Here is a 10,000-nt window from a genome sequence, read left to right on the forward strand (position 1 = left end):
AAGAGTTGCTAGGATAGATTTGGGCCCTTGTTCTATACTGTGCTTTGAATAGAAAAATTGTATTTAATTGTTTTAAGTGATAACCCATGAGTAGTTTATAAAAAGTCGATTTTTTTATTAGCTCTCAACTATTGGCCAAAGCTATTGGGAATTCAAGAAGGGGCTCCTTCGTAACCTGCAAGAATAGAACAAACAATAATTTTGGCGGGAAAGCCACACCTTAAGCTCGTAAGTCTTTAGAAAATCTGAGCCGTTGGTTGTCACTTTCATATGGGATTTAATGTCCTTTCCTTTTGCAGCTCCGACAAAACAAACGCTAAGCTGTTTTCTAGCCTAACAAAGTATTCACTTCCTATGACTGGAGTTCAGCCACCTCCTCCCTATAGCTGTCCCCACTCACTCACGCCTTCTCTCTCTCTCTCTCTCTCTCTCTCTCTCTCTCTCTCATCCAAACACACACACACACGCTTATCTGTATACATTTCCCTTATCTTTGGATTTGATTTCGCTATAATGAAGCTGTAGGACTAGGGATCCTGCCCTCATCTCGACTTAGGGAAAACGAACCTTTATATACAGACATATGCACTCAAATGAATATACGCATTTGATATATGTAAATATGATATATATATATATATATATATATATAATTATATATATATATATATATATATATATATATCAATTTAGGTGTACCTGTGTGATTTTATGGGTTCTTGTGAAAAGGACAGTGGCTATTGAAGGACGATATACTGCTATATTCATCTTTACTCCAGTAATGCACCTTCAGCTTATATAAAGTTTGCGTGTGTGTATTGTGATGGCTGGCTTGACCACCACACAAAACACTAAACTTTTATCAAATAGTATTCACCAAAATACCATACTAAGTCCACAAAAGGTGGAATAGTATCCAACTTCAATAAGAGTGCAAAGTCAATTCAAGGGGACAAAGAAAATACTTCAAAAATATACTTAATTTTAATACACAACCTTCAGATAGAAATAACACCTGAACCTCAACAATACAATAATTAATGAGAAACACTCATTCTTAAACTCCCTGCAAAAGAAAACAATTACACGATTAAAGAAAGGTCATCAACACATACATACTAAAAGGGGAGAGGGTCCAGAAAGGAGGAGGCAAGCGAAAAGTAAGAATATCCTAACAAATACAATCTAAATATCCCTAACAAGTTCCTCAAACGACTTTATAGGTCTCCTCTTAGAGGACAATAAACTCCACGTCTGGAGGCTTAATCTGGGTGGCAGGGAAAACTGATCCGAAACTATGGTGATGGAAGGCTTTCACAAGCTCCACTAATGACGTCAGCAGAGGATCACAGGTCGTGACCTCGATAAATAATTATAGGTATAAATATTATTACCTTGGGACAGAGAGGTCCCCTTGGCTTTTACTGAACCAAGGGCAGTACACAAAATGCAGAATAAAAGGTCCTTGCTGCAGAGTAAGGATATCCAGCTTCAAAACGTAGCTCTGCAATGTGGCGAGGAATAAATATAGTTTCAACAGCAATAATCGTGCCCTTCAAGGTTGGAGGCTCAGAAACACACTGAGGCAAAAATCTCCAAGCGTAAACCTCCATCCCTCGGATAACGAAGGATCGCCGCCACGTAACCAACACAACTTGAAAATATAAAACAGTCGTTAGCCAATAATAAACACCAAGATAACCACCGGTGAGTAGACAAAAAACTAATAAAGAAAGAATACAACACTTCCATACTTAACATTAAAAATCTAAAAACTTAAATAATTTAGAAATTAATGACAACTAAGTTACACCTCCTCACCCGACCAAAAAAAAATAAAATTTTTTTCCAAAAAAAATTTTTTTTTTTTTTTTTTTATAAAGTACGTTAACATCTAACTACAATATATATGTTATAACATACTGAAATAATAAAATAACATTCAAAAATAGTCATTAAACAAACTGCAAAGAGCAAAATATTCTCATCAAAAACATGACCTAAACAAACGGAAAGTGGGTGGCAAGTACCAAGGATAGCAGTATATAAGGATAGCAGCATATAACAAATACCAACAACCTCATAAGCTTAATACTATTCACATGAAAAGTTTCCAAAACCAGAAACTCTCAACATCACCATTCGATAAATAAATACCCAACCTAAGAGTTTCACATCACTCACACCATTACTAAACTTAAGAGCGAGTCATGGCTCTAACAACCGGATTCTGTTTATATAGTCCAAAGGCAATAACCTTTTCCACACTCAATACACTGTTCAATTTCAGGGATACACTTCACTCACTATCAATAAATGTTGGGCTCAAAAACCACTGTCTATTTCAGTGTTATATCACACTTATCACCATAGTGTCCAATACATACACACACACCGAACGACACAGAGAAGACCACCACAAGACTCCCCTGCGCAAACAAACACACAAAATCGATGAAGCGTAATTATTAGCCTGAAAATACAGAATAACCGGATTAGTGCCTATCTCTTTTCTTAGCTTATTATAAACCTTATCGTACCTGACACCTCAAAACCTTAGACCATCTATTTAATCAACCATTAGCAAATACCAGTGATCACCCTCACTTTTTAACCTTAAATATCCCGTATATTACACCTAAAACATTATCGTCCTCTGTAAAGAAACCATGATTAATAAATCTTAAATATACATTTGTTTCTACTCACTACGTGGCCACTTCAACAGCACACACACCATAATTAGAACGATACAGATACTACCTTTAATAACTGCATAGCCCTCTGCCAATAACCACTATTCAACGCTGCGAGAGAGAAAATCGGCAACAATATTATCTTTTCCTGGGATGTGGGAAAATTCTAAATTCCATTCTTGCAGCATGAGACTCCACCTCATCAATCGTTGATTTTTATTCTTGTATCTGCTGATGAAGGTCAGGGGATTATGATCCGTCAAGACTTTAATAGGTGTATCTGTGGAGGAGAGATAAACCTGAAAATGGTTAATAGCAAATACTAAAGCAAGAGTCTCTTTCTCCACAGTGGAATACCTACGTTGGGCGGAGGACAACTTTTTTGAAAAGAATGCGACAGGATGAGAAACTCCCTGTTCGTCATTCTGCAACAACACCGCTCCTACACCAACGTCACTTGCATCCGTGGCAAGAGAAAAAGGACGTTCAAAATCAGGAGCCCTCAAGACAGGGAAATTAATTAGTACTCTTTTCAAATTATCAAATGCCCTTTGTGTTTCATCAGTCCAGACAAAAGCTACCTTCTTTCTTAAGAGATTAGTCAAAGGATCGGCGATGTCAGAAAAATTTCTAACAAACCTTCGGTAGTAGCCACCCAACCCAAGGAATTTTCTGACATCCCTCCTGCACTTAGGGACTAACATTTTTTCAATACATTCGATATTTGCTTGCTTAGGAGCAACTTTACCATTACCAACTTCATGACCCAAATATACAACCCTCGCCTTTGCGAATTCACTTTTCTTTAAATTAATTACTAAACCTGCTTTCTTCAAAACCTCAAACAGTGCCCTAATACGTTTTAAATGTGTTTCCCAATCATCACTATAAATAACAATATCATCAATATAAACAACACACCCTTCTAAACCATAGACTAAAGTATTCATTAATCTCTGAAAGGTGGCAGCCGCGTTCTTCATACCAAACGGCATCACTTTACATTGAAACAGTCCCTGTGGTGTTACGAAAGCAGACAAGGCCCTTGCCCGCTTCGAAAGAGGAACCTGCCAATAACCTTTCAGCAAATCGAATTTACTAATGTATTTGGCCTTACCCATACGATCAATACAATCCTCAATTCGAGGTAATGGATAACAATCAGACTTAGACAATTCATTTTCAATTTACGTTAATCAAAACATAACCTGAAATCCCCGTCGGGTTTCTTTACCAATACAACAGGTGATGACCAAGGACTTTGACTAGGTTCAATTAGGTCATGTTTTAGCATATAATCAACTTCCTTCGCTACAACCTCATTTTTGAAGAGATTCAACCTGTAAGGAGATCGTTTCACAGGAGTGGCGCTACCTACGTCCACGTCATGCTCAAGGACAGAAGTCCTTCCCGGTACATCCGAAAATAATTCCTTATAATTAAATACCAATTTCTTTAAAGACCTTTGTTCTTCATTACTTAAATGAGAAACCATTCCAGAAAAATTTGTCAACGAATTCTTATTATCCGAACGCCATTCACTTCCATTAAAACAATTATCATCAATACTTTCACCCTCTGAAAAAGAAAAATGGTTATCGTTCTCGGAAACTACAGCATTCCCTATGGTTGTTGCCACGGGAATGACTTTCTCCCGTTCCATATAAGCCTTCAACATATTTACGTGACAAAGCTGAAAAGGTTTCCTTCTCTCGGGAGTCTCTACTAAATAATTAACTTCACTAATTTTTTTCAAAATCTTCCAAGGACCTGAAAAAGAAGCTTTCAATGGATTTCCTGGAATGGGTAACAAAACCAAAACTTTGTCGCCTACCGCAAAGTCACGGACTTTAGACCTTCTGTCAAAAAAGTACTTCATTCTTTTTTGGCTACACAATAAATTTTCACCTGCAAATTTCCAAGCCTTGGTTAACTTATCGCCTAGATTAGACACATAATCTAATAAATTGATCTCAGGGACGTCTCCCTCCCAGGACTCTCGAACAACATCGAGAGGACCTCGAACACAATGGCCAAACACAAGGCTGAAAGGCGAAAAACCTAAACACTGACTTGGACAGAACGAAAAGCGAACAACAAATAAGGTAATTCCTTATCCCATTCAGAACCATTGATCAAACAATACTTCTTTACCATAGATTTCAGGGTTTGATGAAATCTCTCCAGAGCTCCCTGACTTTCTGGATGATATGGAGAAGAGGTCACATGTTTTATATTTAACTCTGCCATTTTATCCCTGAAATATCTGCTAACAAAATTAGAACCACAATCAGACTGAATTATTTTAGGCATCCCAAACCTGGTGAAAAAGTCAATTAGTACATCAACAATTTTAACACTTTTTATAGTACGTAGTGGTATTGCCTCGGGATATCGAGACATTCTATCCATGATAGTCAAAATATATTCATTTCCACTACGAGTCCTTGGTAATGGTCCAACAATATCAATAATGACCTCCTTGAAAGGTTCGGAAACCACTGGAATAGGACATAGAGGCGCTTTTGGAATAAGCTGATTGGGTTTACCGACCTTCTGACAGACATCACAGCTATTGACAAATTTCTTTACGTCCGCCTTCAACTTCGGCCAATAATAATTCATTAGCAACTTGCCGGAAGTCTTATGAATGCCAAAATGTCCGGCCAAACCACTTTCATGCGCCAATGATATCAACTCATTCCTGTAAACAAATGGAACCATTATCTGTTTCAAAATTTCATAATCAATATTATCAGCCTCCATAGGCCTACTCAACCTATATAAAATATTATTAATTATCTTAAATTTGGGACCAGTTATATCAGAAACCTCACCTGACTCAATAGGGAGATCCCGAAAATCCTTTTTCTGAGCTTTGATAAGCTCTTCAGTAGTCCAATTCAGTTGTTCTCCTTCAAAATCCCAAGATCTACAACTACGCTATCACTACGTTCTAAACTACTTAAATCTAGATCAATTGTTGACTCTGCAGCGTCAACAATTCTAGCACTAGAATGAGTAACTGCTGCTACCTCACAATCAGGATTTATCAATATGGGATAGGTATTATTCTTAAGAGCAACATCATTCCCTATCACAACATCAACATCTTTAACAGGAAATTTATCAACAATGGCCAATTTCAAATTCCCTGCAAAGGAAGGGCAAATTAAATTAAAATTTTCAATAGCATAAGACTTTACCGTATCAGGAAAACCAGACAATAACACGAATTCCTCACTTTCAGGAACAAAATTACACGGCAATGCCTCCCTAAGGATCAAAGACTGAGCTGCTCCAGTATCACGCAAAATACGTACTCGTCTTTTCTCGGACGAATTTGGGGATGAGAGACTACCGAAGGACAAATACTTTTCAAAACAGCCATGTAGTCATTGGTCAGCGGACCTTGTTGGGATAGGTTCTCTCTCTCTCTTTTCCACACCCATCACTGGCCTACCATTAGCATTTTGCGATTTTCTAAACGCATAACACAAGCTCTTTACGTGTCCCTTCTTATTGCAAAAGAAGCAGTCAATGTCTTCAATTTCTCTGGATTGTATATATTAGGTCTATACCTCTGTTAGGAGAAAAATTAATATTAGTATTAGCATTACCCTGATTATTTCCTCTATAATTATTTCTAGTAAACATCCTAGCATTATTATTGTTAGAATTATTATTCCTACCTACTTTAACCCAACTAGACTTCACATTTGTCGTTACTCCCCCTAACTCACTCATATGAGACAAATAATATTCATCACTAGCGATGGCTACCTCCTGAACGGTCTCGAGTTTTAACTCTTCGAGGTGGACCTTCAGTTTATCCGGGACACTCTTAAACTCCTCCAACCATTAATTCCTTCAATTTTTCAAAATCTACCACTTCCTTGGACTTGAGCCAATCACTAGCATATTGTTCCTTCGACCTTGCAAATTCAACAAAAGTTTGTTCCTTACTTTTTTCTAAGTTCCTGAAGCGTTGCCTATAGGCTTCAGGGACTAACTCATAGGCCTTCAAGACAATAGCCTTCACACTCTCATAATCTGATGACAGATCCTCCTCCAAAGTTACATACACCCTCTGAGCTCTTCCAACCAATTTACTTTGTATAAGAGTGGTCCAATACTCTTGGGGCCACTCCAACCTTGCTGCAATCCTCTCAAACGATACAAAAAACTCTGCTACATTATTTTCCTCAAATTTAGGCACAAATTTGAGAGCCTGCGCTAAATTAATAGCAGGCGTTACTGACCTATTTGGGAAAGGGGGAGGGGAAGATGAGGAACCTGTGTCTCTCATGGCAATCTCATGCTGCCTCTCTTTTTCTCTTTCCTCTGCCTTAAACTTTTCTATTTCAAACTCCATCTGCCTCAGAGCAATTTGCCTATCCAAAATTTCTACAGACAACAGTCCTTTATTAGGTTTCACTTCTTGTTCCCCACCTGCCTTTACAGTTTTAACATATTCATAAATTTGCAATAGCAATACACCCTTTCTTATGGACACTTCATATTCCAATTCAAAATGCTGCGCTACAATTTCCAAGTCTTCCCTATTCAACTCTGCAAGCCTCTCTTGCCACCCCTCTCCGCTAAGGAGTTCTAATACATTAACAACCATAATGACCACTATTATTCACACAGAATACTATATTTACACAAGACAACCACGAGGAGGTGAAAATATGCTGCCTGAAAAATAACCCCAAGAATTAACTTTGCACATACACCGGTGAATACTTAGGAACGAAAGATCCTGTCACGGTCGCCACTTGTGATGGCTGGCTTGACCACCACACAAAACACTAAACTTTTATCAAATAGTATTCACCAAAATACCATACTAAGTCCACAAAAGGTGGAATAGTATCCAACTTCAATAAGAGTGCAAAGTCAATTCAAGGGACAAAGAAAATACTTCAAAAATATACTTAATTTTAATACACAACCTTCAGATAGAAATAACACCTGAACCTCAACAATACAATAATTAATGAGAAACACTCACTCTTAAACTCCCTGCAAAAGAAAACAATTACACGATTAAAGAAAGGTCATCAACACATACATACTAAAAGGGGAGAGGGTCCAGAAAGGAGGAGGCAAGCGAAAAGTAAGAATATCCTAACAAATACAATCTAAATATCCCTAACAAGTTCCTCAAACGACTTTATAGGTCTCCTCTTAGAGGACAATAAACTCCACGTCTGGAGGCTTAATCTGGGTGGCAGGGAAAACTGATCCGAAACTATGGTGATGGAAGGCTTTCACAAGCTCCACTAATGACGTCAGCAGAGGATCACAGGTCGTGACCTCGATAAATAATTATAGGTATAAATATTATTACCTTGGGAACCAAGGGCAGTACACAAAATGCAGAATAAAAGGTCCTTGCTGCAGAGTAAGGATATCCAGCTTCAAAACGTAGCTCTGCAATGTGGCGAGGAATAAATATAGTTTCAACAGCAATAATCGTGCCCTTCAAGGTTGGAGGCTCAGAAACACACTGAGGCAAAAATCTCCAAGCGTAAACCTCCATCCCTCGGATAACGAAGGATCGCCGCCACGTAACCAACACAACTTGAAAATATAAAACTGGGTCGTTAGCCAATAATAAACACCAAGATAACCAACCGGTGAGGAGACAAAAAACTAATAAAAAAGAATAACAACACTTCCATACTTAACATTAAAAATCTAAAAACTTAAATAATTTAGAAATTAATGACAACTAAGTTACAGTATGCTTGTGTGTATATGTCTGTCTGCGTTTTAATCCGTTTCGTTTGTGTGCAAAAAGTTATTCAACATTCCAGAACGCGAATTCGTTGCTTTTCAAAGTATTTCCGGGTCGTTATTCCAGGCTGGAATGCTGTAACATGATTATGCTGATGTATGTCTCTCAAAGCGGCATACTTGGCTTGAACAAATTCTCTCAAAATGAAACAATAAATGCCTTTCTCTGAGCCAATTGAAGATTTCAGAGAGAGAGAGAGAGAGAGAGAGAGAGAGAGAGAGAGAGAGAGAGAGAACTACTATCAAAGAAGCTCAAGGAAGAAAACTGCAGTGGTGGACAAATGTTGAGAAGGGAAGAGACGTATGTAGGGAGGAGAGGGATGTAGATGGAGATGCCTGATTAGAGAGAGAAAGAGAGGAAGACCGAAGAAGCGAAGGTGGATGGATGTAGTCAAAAGAAGTTCTAAGGGACAGCAGTATATAGTCAGAGGACGAAATGTCTTACCAAGCCAGGTGGGGAAAGCTGTCAGAACCATCGTCCCACACAGTTGTGAAGTGGGAAAAGATGCAGAGAAAGATTAACATGTTAAAATGTATTTGCTTGATTAATTGTATCAAAATAACATGCAATGGAAAATGTTTTGAAAAGTGTCAGGCCAAAACGATTCTGTATCGAAACTAAAAGTCTTATTATTATTTCAAGTCTTCGTGTTTGATGCAATGTAACCTCATGGTATTTTCATAAATCCTAAAATGGCATATTTTCTTGGCGGATTCATAAATTCAACTTAATATATAAATATATATTTCTCTTTTGAACCCTGAAACCGTTGTCTGCTGCGCGAAAAAAAACCAATTCACGTTCGCTTCATAAAACAAAAACAAAAGTTTCTTAATGTCCCCAAGTCTCAGCTGCCCGAATTGAAATGTAGCCTTTGATGCCTGTGATGCCTTTTAAAAGCAGAGTCTTTATTTAGTCTTAGTTGTAAAAGTGCATTTCTTACGCTTTCAGGCAGGTGTTGTCTCGTCGACAGTTCTTTCACCGTAAACCGTGATCTATTTTCCCTCTTTCTTTTACCCTCCACTGGAGCCTTCGTGCTGCATTGAACGCCTGACTTTCTGCTTTGGTTGTTTTATCACACGTGATGGTTTGTGAGTTTTCCAGCTTTCCAAACACGTGTTATTCTCTCTCTCTCTCTCACACACACAACACACACACACACGGGATTTTACGTAGGTGTACAGTCATATAATGATTTTCCCTCAAATTTCCCTTGTAAGTGTTGGACTGGAAATGTACTGCCATAGTAGTATTCTAAGGCTTTCCCAGTATTCATGACCGAAAATATGCGTAAATGATCTGTGGAGTGATTAAGAGGTTGGATGTTTATCGGAGAAGGAGAATAGAAACGATTCGTCGAGACAGAATAGATTTGTAATATTGATGTTATTAAAGTAATTGACTCTAACATTAATCATAGGATGTGGTCATGCTTGTGTAATTTACCTGCTGACTAATGTATTCATTCCGTTGGATATAATGGGACTAAATAAAGAGA

The 10,000-nt window shown here is 37.9% G+C and overlaps 1 protein-coding gene across 8 annotated transcripts in view; it reads left to right on the top strand.

Moving 5' to 3' along the window:
* The window catches only part of LOC135201449 (rap guanine nucleotide exchange factor 4-like), a 725,795-nt gene that overhangs the window by 363,651 nt on the left and 352,144 nt on the right, over positions 1-10,000 (top strand). The window lies entirely within an intron of this gene.

The sequence above is a fragment of the Macrobrachium nipponense genome, chromosome 28, assembly GCF_015104395.2.
Source record: "Macrobrachium nipponense isolate FS-2020 chromosome 28, ASM1510439v2, whole genome shotgun sequence".
Lineage (NCBI taxonomy): Eukaryota > Metazoa > Arthropoda > Malacostraca > Decapoda > Palaemonidae > Macrobrachium > Macrobrachium nipponense.